Source organism: Rhinatrema bivittatum, chromosome 11 (assembly GCF_901001135.1).
Source record: "Rhinatrema bivittatum chromosome 11, aRhiBiv1.1, whole genome shotgun sequence".
NCBI lineage: Eukaryota > Metazoa > Chordata > Amphibia > Gymnophiona > Rhinatrematidae > Rhinatrema > Rhinatrema bivittatum.
The window spans coordinates 36,776,803-36,793,388 of record NC_042625.1 but is presented as its reverse complement, the minus strand read 5'-3'; the positions used below and the strand labels follow the sequence as shown (position 1 = coordinate 36,793,388).

The 16,586-nt window shown below is 43.3% G+C and overlaps 1 long non-coding RNA gene across 5 annotated transcripts in view; it reads right to left on the bottom strand.

The window, feature by feature from the left end:
* The window catches only part of LOC115073117, a 114,739-nt gene that overhangs the window by 66,728 nt on the left and 31,425 nt on the right, over nucleotides 1-16,586 (bottom strand). The gene's annotated exons all lie outside the window — the stretch shown is intronic.

Here is a 16,586-nt window from a genome sequence, read left to right as displayed (position 1 = left end):
CGCTTCTGTATGTGGATAGCGTTTGGATTTATGGTTATCTGTATTCCTGTCCCAAGCGGTTGTTTTTGGTAGTAGTCTTATTACATACATGTCACAGTCCTGCTCTTTATGACCCTTTAAAATACATCTTGGGGTTTTTTAAATTTTGTTTTACATTTTACATCATTTTTCCAATGATAGCTCAAGGTAATTTCATAGGAAACTGCCCAGAGCATAATTTGTATTTCTTGTCCATTGAGAGATGAGGCAAACATTTTCAGCTGGTGGCTCAAAACGTTATAGGGTTATCGACATGCTCTGACACCATAGCTTCCCAATGGAATTTGGTAGAATTTCTTCCAGAGAATCAAAGCACACTACATGGAACAAGAAAGTTCGTTTTATAGTTTTATTAATTCTTTAAAAATCTGCTGGTTCAGCTCAACCAACTAATCAATCGCAGAACAAGCCATGTCTAACATTTTAGAGACGTGGTTTTGCTTCCCTGAGGTAGTCCTCAGAACACTTGGTGAGTACCATAGGGATCTGTTCCCTGTTGCTGAGTCCTCAGAACAATTCCTTGTATCACATGCTCTGCTTTCACAGTCTCCTTGTCAAATATACAGCAGTTAGAACCCTATACAGCCACTGAGATCTCCTGAATTTGTAAAGTAGTGTGTCTACTGGGCTTAAAAATGATGCTGTCTTTATGTCAGATTTCTGTGTAGAGTCTCCATGTACAGCAGTTAGCATTTATACTGTGGCTTTGATGAACAGAGAGGAAATAAAACTGTTCATTGGGCAGGTGGTAATTTTAAAAATGGTTTTAATAGTTTGAAATGTGAAGATGCTTGTAAGTAGTAATATGATGATGGCCATGCCATAGTGCTCTAGTTGTGCAGCGAGAGAAGAGCAAGCAATGTCCCCAGTATAGCATGTCCTAGGTTAGCAAAATGCAAAGCTGGAATCCGATACCAATGGGAAGAACCATCATGGTTAGAAGAAATCGTGCGGCTCATCCAGATGTTCTCAGAAAGGAACGTTGAACACGGCGCAGAGCAATCACAGCTGACTGTCAAAGTATTTATTTATTTATTTATTTTTAAATTTTATATACCGATGTTCCTGTATAGGATACATATCACACCGGTTTACATAAAACTTAATGGTCGCCAAAATGGCGGATACAATGAAACATGTGGTACAATGAACAAGCGGAACAATGAACAAGGTACAATGGACAAGCAGAAGCAATAAACTTGTGGAACATTAGAAGTCTACTATAAAATTAATGGAAAACATAGGGCAATACTTGATGAAACTTCCAAATAATCTTTAGGATAGCCGGGTGAACTAATTTGACCCGCAGGAAGAGATCCACAAAAAAGTGCATTAAGAAAGATTCATAGAGGGACTAAGTGATTTCTAGCTGCGTGTAGATCCACGGCTAGGTTAAGGCATTATTATAGTCTTTGTCTCGTGGAGTAGTTAAGGATTTGAGGGATATGTGGAGTGCCGGTAAGGAAAAGGGTGCTTGGAATCGCACATCAGGTCTATAGCTGGACATAAACCGGGGGAGCCTCAATGCAAGGACTTATCAATCCGAAAAGGCCTGGCTGAAGAGCCAGGTTTTCAATTTCTTTTTGAAAACCAGAGGGCAGGGTTCTTGGCGAAGGTCCGGTGGGAGCGAGTTCCAAAGGGGAGGCCCAGCTGTGGAAAGGGTGCGCTTCCTTAAAGATGTTTTTGCAGGTGGGGTATACAGCGTGTCTTCTTCTGATGGGTCTGTCTGAGGTGTGCGGCCGTAGTTGGAAGGATAGATTGAGTGGGGAGATATTATGCAGGGCCTTGTGGATCATCATGAGGACTTTAAAGAGAATCCTGAATTTGATTGGTAACCAGTGAACTTTCCAACCCGTGCAAATGAAGTCGATGATCTCAGTCCGGATCCCAGTCATGTCACAAGAAAAGGAAACCGTACCACAATTGGTCTTCATCGGTGCACCTTTAGCTACCCTTAGAGATTGGGGGACATGGATGGGATGATGCAGACATTTGGTGGGCACATGGAGAACTTTGTTTCCCTGCCCATCTGGTGCTTACTTCACAGGTAAACAAACCCCATTTAAATTTAAATAAATAAATGCATGCTACAATTTGGAAGAAATAAGAGGAACGTTTAGGCGCACTAAGAGAAAACCAGTGGGCACCATGCTACTCTCCCATTCCAGTTACTGCATATTATGATTATGATTGTTGATGCCGCAATATTCTTTATTCAGTGAGGTGAATTTTCGAAACATTTATATGGGTAAAATTAGCACATATGCGCATAAGTAGCTTGTACTTGTGTGCATGCTATTTCAAAAACATCAAAAATACAAGCATATTTTCAGTCTTGCATGCAGATTAACATGCGGAAAAAAGGGGTGGTCTAGGGACATTCCAGGGTGGGCCAGGAGCTACGTGCCCCACTTATGTATGTATATTTGGCAACTTATTTGCATAATTTTACACCTGCTAATGATCTTGTGCATTTGATAGTGGACTCATCTGTTTATTGTTGGCTGGGTGGGAGGTCTGAGTGAACTGGTGGGGGGACTACTACAGTATGAAGAACTAGGAGGGTCTTGATAACTTTGGAGAAGGACTGGCTGAACTAGGGGTATCAGCAAACTGGTGATTTCAATTACGCATGCATGTTTTAATATATACTGACTTGTGTGTGTGGAAATCAGGATTTTACGTGTGCATGTCAGTTTTTTTCGCTTGTAAAATATGCACCTGTATGTTTTTAAAATAGTCAGGAAAAATGTGTGCTTTCAAGGCATTGCACATATCCATACGTATGTGTGTGTTTGGGGGTAGAAATATGTGTATTTTATAATCTGTACGTACCTCATATGAGCAAATTATAAAACACTATGTAGGTCTACGTACGACCAGATGTGCACGTATATGGGGCCACGTGGAGTTGTTTGAAACGTACCCTCACTATGAGTATGTCAGGGGTCGGTGTGCCAGTAAAAGGGGTAACCCCCAGGATAGGAGCGGTGGGTAGGCTGGATTCAGGGATAGGACTAGGACAGGGTAGGGCTGGAGCAGGACCAGGACAGGAAGGAGTCTTCCCCTATATCGGCCACCTCCCCCTCAGGTTGAGCCTTTGGGTTCCGATAACTGGCAGGACTTGAATTGCCTTAGGGCAGGAACTTAAGGGCCACCCTCAAGAGCAGGGCTAAATGCAGAGCAAAGGAGACAGAACAAGATGGCCGACAAGAGACAGACAAACATGAACCAAACTAGAAACAAAACACAAGCAAAGGACACAGAGAGAGCAGAACACTAAGAACAAGTCAGGAGCAAGGGACAAAGCAAGGCAGGGCTAAGAACCAGAGGCCAAGAACCTGGCAACCACAACTAGAGCTAGAGAGACCTAAACGGAGGCAGGGAGCAGCATGTGAGGCAGGCTTATATGGCAGTGGCTGAGCTGTCTTAGGGAGCCTGCAAGGCATAGGCCTGTGCAGCTCAGACTGCAGTCCACTGAGGGCCCCTACTGGAGGGAGGGCTGCACAGCTGCCAGGATCCTCACAATGTAATCCACAGCTATCTCTCTATTAAGATTATCTGTGTACTCTATAATATTTTGAAATAATGCATATTAAGCAATAAGGCTCATCAGCTGTCAATTAAATCATTTTGTCATTTGGGGGGCGACCAAAATGATAAAGGGAATGGAACAGCTCCCCTATGAGGAAAGACTAAAGAGGTTAGGACTTTTCAGCTTGGAGAAGAGACGGCTGAGGGAGGAATGTGATAGAGGTGTTTAAAATCATGAGAGGTCTAGAACGGGTAGTTGTGAATCGGTTATTTACTCTTTCAGATAAAGAAAGACTAGGGGGCACTCCATGAAGTTAGCATGGGGCACATTTAAAACTAATCGGAGAAAGTTCTTTTTCACTCAGCGCACAATTAAGCTCTGGAATTTGTTGCCAGAGGATGTGGTTAGTGCAGTTAGTATAGCTGGGTTTAAAAAAGAATTGGATAAGTTCTTGGAGGAGAAGTCCATTACCTGCTATTAATTAAGTTGACTTGGAAAATAGCCACTGCTATTACTAGCAATATGATGAATGAAGCCATTTTTTGTTTGTTCCAAACGAAAAATAGCCTTCAACAAAAATACCCCCAAATTTTCAGGTATTTTCGAATTCATTGCATTAAAAAAGAAAAAGAGCCTGTGAGGAGCCAGTGCCGGGGCGTAGCCTTAGGAGCTGCCTGCAGACAAGTGCTGGGGCTGGGGAGACTTGTCTTTTGCCAGTCTTGTTTTTCTGGCCACTGTTCATGATTCATATGGATTCCAGTGGATGTTGATGCAAATGTTGGTATTTCATTTTTTACATTTGCAGTCCACCCTAGATGGTTTACAGCATTTAAAATACAATAACAAAACCAATACAGTAAAATATCACTACAAAATATGAGCATAGAAAATGTAATCTATAGCTTAACTCCAATCCCCAATCTCACTAGGGGCAGGCTAGATCTCTGGAATTTATTGCCTGAGGATGTGGTTAAAGCAATTAGCTTAGCTGGGTTTAAAAAAGATTTGGACAAGTTCCTGGAGGAGAAGTCCATAAACTGCTAGTAATCAAGTTGAATTAGGGAATAGCCACTGCTTATTACCAGCATTAGTAGCATGGATTTATTTAATGTTTTGGTACTTACCAGGTACTTGTAGCCTGGATTGGTCACTGTTGGAAACAGGATGCTGGGCTTGATGGACCCTTGGTCTGACCCAGTATTGCAACTTCTTATGCGCTTGTGGTTTTATAATATCACATAACATAGCATAAAATAACATGTATGCATTTTTTAAAAACTTTCTCCCCGTAAACCCCCCCTCCCAAAGAAAACTGTGTAAACACCCTTATACTACACAGGGTGCCTGGACTCCATCACGCCCAAAGGAACGCCCCAAGGAGCAACTCTTAAAACCTGCCAAAGGAAAGGGACTTCTAATGGCAAAGATGGAGGAACAATAGGATCCCAAGAGAGGAGGTGTCCTCCAAGGAGAAAAGTATTGTCAACAGAGAGAAAAATGCAGGTCCTTCATTTCAATTTGTTTTAAATTTCCTGGCATTTATCTGTATTTCATTTTCAAACTTCAAATCTGGCAGAAAATTAGCAGACAGCAGACTTTTTTAAAAAGTAAATTTGGGGTATCATTAATGCACTTAAAAACAGAGCGCAGTTTGTTAAAATTTGATCCACTTGGGGACATAAAAATGAATGGGCGATATGTTTAGTTACAGACACTCATGTGTAAAGCACACACCCTGAGCAAATAAACAGCATTTCATCCAGGGGCCGACAGGAAATAACAGAGCCTTTAAGGAGGTGATTTATTTAGATTCAGGGCAAAAGTTACAAAACAGGGGAACATTTTATTAAAAAGGTAAAAACAACCTTAGCTAAGGGCAAGTCAAAAATGAGGAGCAAGGGCTAAGAGAGAGAAGCTGAACTGGGCAGCTTTAAGGGGATGAGGGAGTAGCGAAAAGTTGGATCCTTGGAAACAGAAAGCATAGAATTTAGAAATAGCAGGCGATCACACAACCTTCCTTTTACACGCAGTTTGAACCTGATCAGTCTGCTTCTAAGAAGAACGTATTGTGCCTTTTGGATGGAGAGGCGGGTGGATTCAACCACCACATAAGTGCTTTCCAGACAGGATGAAAAATGCTAGAAGTTATGCAGGTTTCTTAAAATTGAGCTTTCCTAACCACTTCATCCTGCCCAGCAAGCTCTGAGTACAGGAGAGGGGTTCACTTGGAACAGGCAAAACCTTTCAACAACAATACATTTCTTCAGAGTTCTTCAGGATTTTACTCAGCTGCAAATTTTGCATAGAGGAAAAGAAAAAAAAACAACAACCCATAACCACAGCAAAGCCTGGTTTTGTTATTCAGCAACCGTGATGCTGGCTCAGAGTTTTACTGAAACAGCAAAATGAAATAGTTTTAATTCTTTGCACAGACATAGAAATATATAAATACAGTTTATCAACACAGGTAGATTAGCCATGATATGATGTATACAAAAAAGAAAATAGGGAGGCCGATATTCAGTGCCATTTGTCTGGCTAAGTTCACACATTACCAGCCCTGAGATAGCCAGCTAACAAGTAATCCTGCTAAAACGTTATCCGGCTAGCTCGGGAGTTCTGGGGAGGAGCTAGTTAGCCAGCTAAGGGGGTCATTTTCAATAGCTTTCACATACGAAAACTCCCTTTTTGTGTGAAATAGGGTGATCAGGGCGGAGTCTGCCCAGGAAGAGGAGGAGTCAGGACGGCACCGGAGCCGCCGCTGCGGAGACATCACTGGCGACGAAAGGTAAGGACCCTTATCACCTCCAGTTTCGTGGCAGCATGTTAATACTCTTTGAGGTCCCTATTCAAAAGCATTTAGCCAACTAAATTAATATCTGGCTACCTAATAAGTTTGGAGGCTAGAATTTAGCCAACTAAGTGGGAGAAGTTTGCATACAGGTAGAGAGTCCATCAAGCTAGGTTGAGAGAGCATTGCACAAATCTCATCTTTGGGTGAGTTTCCTCACTCTGAAGGTCATCAAATCTTCACAAGGGAGCACTGTTCTGTTGTACGTCTCACTTTGAATGTCAAAGTGGCCCTTAACCCCTACACTAATACCTAAACCTCACCTTGAGTTACTAGGTGGGCCTCCCATAGAGATATAAATACCTATCTAGTGTGAGCATATTATGGCTAGTCTCTCTCTCTTTCTCTCTCCCCACCCCTTTTCCTATCGCATGCAATATTTAGTGCATTTTGATAAATCCAAGGCTAAGTTAACTGGCTAACTCCAATAATCAGTTACCCAGATGACTTAGCTGGCTAAGGCCTAGATCAGTGGTCCCCAAACCTGTCCTGTAGGGCCACCAGCCACCAGCCAGTCGGGTTTTTGGGATATCCTCAATGAATATGCAAGAGAGAAAATTTGCATGCACTGCCTCCATAATATGCAAATTTTCTCTCATGCATATTCATTGTGGATATCCCAAAAACCCGACTGGCTGGTGGCCCTCCAGGACAGGTTTGGGGACCACTGGCCCAGAAACAGCACCCACAATTAAAAAAAAAAAAAAAGGGGGGGGGGGTGGGCATGGTTATGCTAATTTCCTGTCTATGCCATCGGATAGGCAATTTGCGCATTGCGTCAGCATGTCATTTTACGCGTCTTGCATAGATTAGTGTATGGCACATTATTTTTCTGGTTTATATATATACTGGCTTCCTGCAGTTGCCTCTTTGAGGGTGTGACGGCGCTAGGAGAGTCGGTGAGTTGGTGGTAGTTGGTTGGAGATAGTTAGCAATTTCTGAGTGCGATGTCCTGTGACTTGTTTCTCATCTGTTTCCCTTTCCCTTGGTCTATTGTCTTGATCTGTGTGTGTGTGAAAGTTTTTGATAGTTTGTTCTGTTTGTCTGTCTGTCTTTGTGTTTGGATGAGGCTTAGGAGGAATGATGAGGCGTGGTGGTGAAAAGGAGGAGGAGGAGTGTTGAGGTGGAGGAGAAGTGGTGAGGCATGGTGGTGTTGAGTGGAGAGGATGAGCATGAGGCAGGGGTGGAGAGGAGGGAGGACAAGGGCAGGAGTGCTAGGGGAAGGAGGAGGAGAAGAAGTAGGGATGGGGGAAAGGGTTAGGAGGAGGTGGGAGTGGGACATGGATAGATAGATGAGTCCAGTGGGAGGAAGACAGACTGGGGGAGGAAGAGGGCAGAGGGGAGGGAGTCTGTAGGGCCAGGTACAGGAGGGGGGGGTGGAGGAAGGGAGGGGAGAGAGGATTGAGAGTGAGGAAAGGGAGGACACTTCTCTGGAAGCAGAAGTAGCACCCCCTTCAGGCAGCCTGGCAGCAGGGCACGTTCGTCTCAGGGCATTGAAGTTCAGCCCGGAGGACAACAAAATGATCATTGCCAAGGCCTGGAAAATTGCGACATGCTGTTCGGCAATTGTGCGGCCAAGATCTCGAGAGCAGCCAAGGGCCAAATCAGGCGCACCATCGCCCAGGCAATCTCAAGGTGCAGTGGCGTGAGACGCAATGGGCTGCAGGTGGCCCACAGATACCAGGATATAAAGGCCCAGTTAATGACCAAATTGGTGAACCACAACAGTGTCCACCTGCACCACATACGGGCATAGCTAGTGTGCCTCAAGAGGGCTGTCAAAGGCAGACCTAGGTCATGTGTGACCAGACGGCAGCCCACACTCAAGCGCTCACCATGGTGGCAACGTTTATAAATAACTTCACTAGCATCCTCACCCAGATTCTACAAAGAATGCCGGTGCCTCCACCAGTGCATTCACCAAGACTCTATGCTCCGTAGCCTGTCCTGGCCTGATAGATGACCCAGGGGTAGGCCACCAAAAAACATGCCACCCCCAAGTGGCAAGCTACAGTGTGGCAAAGGGCCATGAACTTTCCCAACTGAGTGTAATGCCTAGAAACAAGACTTGTTGAACAAGCCTCTGGAAAGAGTTCCTGTGCTGGCTAGATGGAAGAAGACTGCTGGGCCTGTCCTCACTACAGAGTTCTTGTGCTGGCTTGCTGAAGGGGATGGTCAGTTGTCTGCCACCGTTGTCCTGTTGCCTAGTTCTAAAACCCTTCTCGATGCTCTGCCCATATTCCAGCCTCCTTGATGCGGTCTCCAGTCATGGTTAAGCTGCTGCCTCTTTGCATCATGTCTCATCTCCTGCTCCTGATGCTGGTGTCTGTCTAATCTCATCTCATTTCATCTTAGTTCATCCTGCTAATTCCTCCATGCTAGTGTCTCATCTTAGCTCATCCTGCTGCTGCCTCAATGCTGGTGTCATTTCTTCTCAGCTCATGCTGTTGCTGCTTCCATGTTGCTGAGTCTTCTCCAATTGCTGCTACCTCCATGCTGCTCTGTCTTTGCCTGGGGCTCCTGCCTCCAAGCTGGGCTCGCCAGTCCTGGTCCTGCTGCTTGCTACTTAACCTTTGCTGCCTTGGCCCTTAGCCAGTCCTCCCTTTGCGCTCTTTCAACATGGTCTGCCTGGGGCTTTTGGTTTACAGCACATAGTTTGCTGCTTTCAGCTCTAACACTAGAGCTGTACTATAGCTATTGGGATGCCACTTCTGCGTCCTAAGTTCTTGGCTGTAATCATGAATGTGCAAATGGATAAGATGCTAATACTGTATATGTAATGTTGGTATTAGTAACAATGTATGCAGAGGTCTACAATCAATGTGCTATTCATTTCAGTTATAATGTCAACTGCAAATACATATTTTGTCGTTGCAGAATGTGATTACCAAAGATGTTGATTTACTTTCAATATATTGACATTCGTTGTGTAATAAAGTGGTCACAGGTTTGAAAGAATACTTTCTGCTTGTCTGTTTTTATTGTGTGCTTTTTCTCTTAAGAGTTCACTAAGTGAAAGTTTTGGGATTCATATGAGCTTGCATGATAGCATGCCAGCGGCCATTCTAAGTAGGCACTTTTCTGGCAGGCAAGACCATATAGCCTACGGCATATAACCAAAAGCTAATTATATGCTCTCAAGTAAAACAGCAAGAGCTAAACATAAAGCTTCTTACTGTGGAGTTTCAGTATTGGCTCCAGCTGCCTTCTCCAGAGAGCACACTCTTAGCTAACTGTTGGGTACATGGGTCATGTATGTGAGCTGGCCACTAGCTAGCTGGTGTTCATCTCCATATGCAGTCTGGTGGAATAGGGGTAGAAACATTTGGTTAGAGGTGGAATAGCTATGTCTTCACTCTGTTGTGGACCAATGTGTTGTCTAGCTAGGCGAAGGTAATGGTGCACCTATTACAAACGATTGGCCTGTAACATTGCGAAGAGATATCACCTCTGACCAAGCAATGGCCCTTCTCTCTGGCTCTTGCACTGAATGCTCTCATGACATAAGTCTTCAGTCAGAGGGCTACTTGAAAATGACATAAATCCCTAGGTGTGTTTTATCTCTAGGTAGCATAATTGTGCAGCTGCAGGTGTCTGGGAGAGAGAGTAAGTAATGTAGATGTAAACCCTGTGTGGTGTTAAGGGCAAGTAACAGGAATCACCGCACCAGACTTTTCATTGGGACCCTTACTTGGGTCCTCTCTCCACCTAAAAGGTAATCTGGACAAAACCAATTTTAGGTTCCACACTAAGAACATAAGAAATTGCCATACTGTGTCAAACCAAGGGTTCATCAAGCCCAGCAGCCTGTTTTCCAAGAGTGGCCAATCCAGGCTATAAGTACCTGGCAAGCACCCAAAAACTAAGTATATCCCATGCTACTGATGCCAGTAATAGCAGTGGCTATTTTCTAAGTCAATTTGATTAATAGTAGGTAATGGATTTCTTCTTCAAGAACTTATCCAAAACTTTTTTAAACACAGCTATACTAACTGCACTAACCACATCCCCTGGCAACAAATTCCAGAGCTTAATTGTGCGTTGAGTGAAAAAGAACTTTCTCCAATTAGCTTTAAATGTACTACATGCTAACTTCATGGAATGCCCCCTAATCCTTCTTTTATCCGAAAGAGTAAATAACCGATTCACATTTACCCATTCTAGACCTTGCATGATTTTAAAGACCTCTATCATATCCCCCCTCAGCCATCTCTTCTCCAAGCTGAAAAGTCCTAACCTCTTCAGTCTTTCCTCATAGGGGAGCAGTTCCATCCCCTTTATTATTTTGGTTGCCCTTCTCAATCGCAACTATATCTTTCTTGAGATGCGGCGACCAGAATTGTACACAGTATTCAAGGTGCGGTCTCACCATGGAGCGATACAGAGGCATTATGACATTTTACGTTTTATTCACCATTCCCTTTCTAATAATTCCCAACATTCTGTTTGCTTTTTTGACTGCCACAGCACACTGAGCCGACGATTTTAAAGTATTATCCAATATGACGCCTAGATCTCTTTCCTGGGAGTAGCTCCTAATATGGAACCTAATGTCGTGTAACTACAGCATGGGTTATTTTTCCTTATATGCATTACCTTGCTCTTATCCACATTAAATTTAATCTGCCATTTGGATGTCCAATTTTCCAGTCTCACGAGGTCCTCCTGCAATTTATCACAATCTTCTTGTGATTTAAACCATTCTGAATAATTTTGTATCTGCAAATGTGATTACCTCACTCGTCATATTCCTTTCCAGATCATTTATAAATATATTGAAAAGCACAGATCCTAGTACAGATTCTTGAGGCACTCCACTGTATACCCTTTCCCATTGAGAAAATTGTCCATTTAATCCTACTCTTTGTTTTCCGTCTTTTAACCAGTTTGTAATCCACGAAAGGACATCGCCACCTATCCCATGACTTTTTACTTTTCTTAGAAGCCTCTCATGAGGAATTTTGTCAAATGCCTTCTGAAAATCCAAATACACTACATCCACCAGTTCACCTTTATCTACATGTTTGAAGCAGATTTGTGAGGCAAGACTTGCCTTGGGTAAAGCCATGCTGATTTTGTTCCATTAAACCATATTTTTCAATATGTTCTGTGATTTTGATCTTTAGAACACTTTCCACTATTTTTCCTGGCACTGAAGCCAGGCTAACTGGTCTGTAGTTTCCCAGATCGCCCCTGGAGCCCTTTTTAAATATTGGGGTTACATTAGCCACCCTCCAGTCTTCAGGTACAATGGATGATTTTAATGATAGGTTACAAATTTTAACTAATAGATTTGAAATTTCAGTTTTGCGTTCCTTCAGAACCCTGGGGTGTATACCATCTGATCCAGGTGATTTACTACTCTTCAGTTTGTCAATCAGGCCTACAACATCTTTTAGGTTCACCGGGATTTGGTTTAGTCCATCTGAATCATTACCCATGAAAACCTTCTCCAGTATGGGTATCTCCATAACATCCTCTTCAGTAATCACCGAAGCAAAGAAATCGTTTAATCTTTCCGAGATGGCCTTATCTTCTCTAAGTGCCCTTTAACCCCTTGTTCATCTAATGGTCCAACTGACTCCCTCGCAGGCTTTCTGCTTTGGATATATTTTTAAAAGGTTTTTCTGTGAGTTTTTGCCTCTACAGCCAACTTATTTTCAAATCCTCACTTAGCCTGTCTTATCAATGTCTTTCATTTAACTTGCCAGCGCTTATGCTTTATCCTATTTTCTTCTGTTGGATCAGTCTTCCAATTTTTGAATGAAGATCTTTTGGCTAAAATAGCCTCTTTCACTTCACCTTTTAACCATGCCAGTAATTGTTTTGCCTTCCTTCCACCTTTCTTTATGTGTGGAATACATCTGGACTAGGATGGTATTTTTTTAACAATGTCCACGCCTCTTGCACACTTTTTACCTTTGTAGCTGCTCCTTTCAGTTTTTTTCTATTTTTCTCATTTTAAAAAAGTTTCCCTTTTGAAAGTTTAGCGCTAGAGCCATAAATGTACTTACTGTCCCCCTTCCTGTCATTAATTCAAATTTGATCATATTACGATCACTATTGCCAAGCAGCCCCACCACCGTTAACTCTCTCACCAAATCCTGTGCTCCACTAAGAATTAGATCTAAAATTGCTCCCTCTCTCGTCAGTTCCAGAACCAATTGACCCATAAAACTGTCATTTATTCCATCCAGGAACTTTATCTCTCTAGCATGACCCGATGTTATAGTTACCTAGTCAATATTGGGGTAATTGAAATCTCCCATTATTACTGCACTACCAATTTGGTTAGCTTCCCTAATTTCTCTTAGCATTTCACATTCTGTCTCACTATCTTGGTCAGGTGGACGGAGTATACTCCTATCACTATAGTCTTCCCCAACAGTTTTCCCTGGGTGGTGGATGCCTGGAATGCCCTTCTGGAAGAGGTGGTGAAGATGAAAGCAGTAAATGAATTCAAAGGGTCATGGGATAAACATTGCAGATCCTTTAAGGCTAGAGGTGGAAATGAAGGAAAAGGTGCATGGATGTAACCTGCATGGAGCGGCAGCTGCTACCCTCTAACAGAAGGCATGGGGATCACTACCCTTAACTAATTAGCTTTCATGATTCTGATGCAACTACAATATTGCTTTCTGTTTCGACAGCCAGTGCGGGGCAGGTGAATTAGGATTCAGACAATCAACGCTGGGCTCTGACTTTTATGGTTCAGAGTACTGATACACGGATATTAGGGGAAAAGTGCAGGACTGCTTCTACGGTCAAGTCCAAAAGCAAAACATGTTCAAGCAGCATTGTCTGAATTACCAGGAAGGCTGCTCACCCTGTTAAAATGTTGTTTAGCAGGTATCGCCTCAGTTCTCAGGCTACCCTGGAATTATATTAAGAAATAGAGGGAATCTGGATCCAGTCATGGAAAGGTCCCACGCTGTGCCAGGCCTCGCCAAACAATTGGCCACCCTGCATTTCATGGCAAGCGGCTCCTTATGAACGATAGTAAGGGTCATGGGTGGAATGTTCCAAACCATTTTTTCCCGCTGTCTGGACCAGGTCATTACAGCTGTATCTGACTGCATGAATCGCTACATAGAGTTTCCTCGGGACAGGCAGGACTTGATAGAATTGAAGAGAGGCTTTTATGCCATCGCTAACTTTCCCAGTATTCTGGGATCTAGCAACTACACTCATGTAACCATCATCCCACCCCGTGACAGGGAGGAGATCTTCCGCAACAGAAAGCTTTTTCCACTCCTTCAACGTGCGAGTGGTCTGTGACACTCGAATGCGCATCCTCGACATGGTGGTCAAGTACCCGGCAGTCGCTCACGATTCCTTTACACTTAGGCAATCGGACCTCTTTGAAAAATTTGAGGATTGCCTCAATGGTTGGCTCATAGCTAAGACAGATGCTGCTTTCTCTATTCCATCTCTGGCTATGTGTTTGCAGCAAATGGCACAGACATGGGGGGGGAGCTGTGGTGGATGTAACAGTGTCGTTGGACATGACAGGTGGCTTGTACAGTTAAGTGTGCAAAGCCCTTGTGCTAGGGCCTGTCTTTCTCTCCCCCTGCTAATCTGCGTGGTGTGTGGGCAGCCACTACACACTTTCTATGGGTTCACTATAAAAAATGCCCTTTTCCAATCCTCCCATTTGGACCAGAAGAAATCGTACTGCAATATTTCTGTGAAGAAATATTTCTTGACCTTAGTTCTGAGTTGTCCCCCCTGTTGGGGAAATATTCCAGATAACCTCTTCCTTCAGAGTCCAATGGTTCATAGAAAGGATATTTCTTTCTTCCAAAATATTAGAAAATATTGAGTTGTATTGCGTGGTTTGGTGTCCATGCTTGGGCAGAAATGAAAGTCTTGGCCAGTCTCCAGGAAAACACATTTGGATGTCGGAGCCTTGGAACTTTGCTCCTTCCTCCAGGCCTATTTGTTGTAAACAAATTGAAGTTCAGTCTTTGGTTTCTCCTCCAAACATGCTTTGGATTTTCTCATTGTTTGCTTAATTTGCATGCATTTGTTTGTTTGTATCTGTGTCTGGTTAGGGAGTTATTCTAACTGCCTTAACCACAGATTCCTTTCCGTCTGTGAGTCTTGAAACCTGGTAAGTACAGACTGTCTCCTCTTATGGCTTCACAGTATTAAGTAGAAATGACTTAATTTGCTGCAACCTAATTCCTAGATTGGGCATCAGTCCTGTCATTCAAAGTTGGTGCAAACGTTTGAGCCATCTGGACAGTGCAATGGGAAATCTGAAATGCTGTTGTGTTGGATCAGAGCTGTATAGATAGAGAGAAATATGTTTCTCTGTCTGTCCTGTGAGCCTGTAAGACTTTTATTAAAGGAGATTTGGAAAAAATAGTTTCTTTAATAAATTGTGAAAAAAATAGATCAATACCAGATGATGCACCAGTAATGGTATGCAAATACTGACCTAAATTCTTGACTTGGTTCAGTTCAGTTCATAGAGCAGCATACATTGATTTCAAGATTCTTCCTGTAATTGATTTCAGGGGTGGCTCGAGGCAATCTGCTGCCCGAGGCGAGGAAAAAAAAAACCCGCCTCCCTCCCCAAGGCATGGTGCAGGTCAAATTACCAGGAGAGTGGGAATGGATCCCTTTTAGAGTCGAGCCCTTTTGGTGATTTGAAATGCTGGAGAACAGGGGAGACAGGTGTCGGGGTTCCCAGAGGAGTGGCAGATAGAGCGCTATTGATATTTGCAGGAAGTTGGTAAGCTTGTCACGCTCCCAGGAACTCTGCCACCTGCCTCCTACCCTTCCCCAACGTGTGTGTGTGTGTGTGCACGCCCAGCCCCCCCTCCTCCCCCTGGCCCTTCCACACACAATGACAGATTAGGCATTTATAACATACGTTACATGAAATACAGTCTTTTGAGGTAAAAACATCACTTACATCAGGTATATTATATTTATATGCACTATTGTAGTGTCAGCCAGAAAATCCTGCAGAAAAGCAAGACACTTGCAACACATATGGTATTAGGCCTATTATAAAGTGTGAGCTTGGCCCTCGGAAAGCCATAAGTAAACTGAATTACAAATTATAATACAATAAACTTTCCATACCAAAACAGCACTAAACAAAACTTAACTGGAAACTGCAATAAGCCAGACTCTGTATGCAGTACAACGATAGAAAAACAGAATTATCGCCATTCCTCATAAAACAAATACAATGATGTTTAATATTTTTTGATTCTATTACAAACATACTAAGAAAATGAATATTTCAAATCAGCTGATAAATAGAACCTTCAGTAAACTCACATAAAAATAGTTAAAACATTCTCCAAAAAATCAATAATATATTTAAAAACAGCAGAAACATCAGACACCCAATAATTAAAAGTAATAAGGAAAAAATAAATGCCATACCTGTGAACTTTTGATCTCCAGTCACTCAGATTGTTCTGGGAGGAGGGGAGCTGCACACAAACGTTGTCCTCTCTTTTATTAACACACACACACAGGCTTGCTCATGCACACATTCTCTCCTCCTCTGAAATACGCCAGCTGTAGCAATGTCCGCCTATAGCCCTTGCAGTCAATAGGCTTACTCTTTCCCCTTGGCAGGAGGCTGCTCCTGCTTTCTTCTGGCCACATGGGCCAACACTGCTCCTTCTGGCTTCAGTAATTGTGCCTCTTTCTTCCCATCCATGTGAACCCACGTGACAGCTTCCTATGTTGGGACCACGTGGGTGGGAAGAACAGGGAGCTGCAATAGTCGCAGTCTTGCCCCCGCTGTATCACCCCCAAAACTGTGGCACTCTAGGCAGCCACCTACTTCTACTGGCCCTGCATTCTCTCGCATTCACATCCCACACAATACGTGCTTGGCTTGCTCCTTCACTGACGGTTGCCGCCTTTTATCTCCCATTGCCTCGGGTACCTACTTAATGAGGGAGCAGCCTAGTGGCCAGCGCAGCAGGCGGTGAACCAGGGAAGCCAGGGTTCAGATCAAACTGCCACTCCTTGTGACCTTGGGCAAATCACTTCCCCCTCCATTGTCTCAGGAACAAACTGCAGGGATTTATGTTCTCAGCTGCAGTACTGTCTTCACAGGAAAAGGGGGTATTTGGCAAAAGGTGCAGAGTTTGCAGGTAAGGGACTATGAGATTTTATTTATTTTTT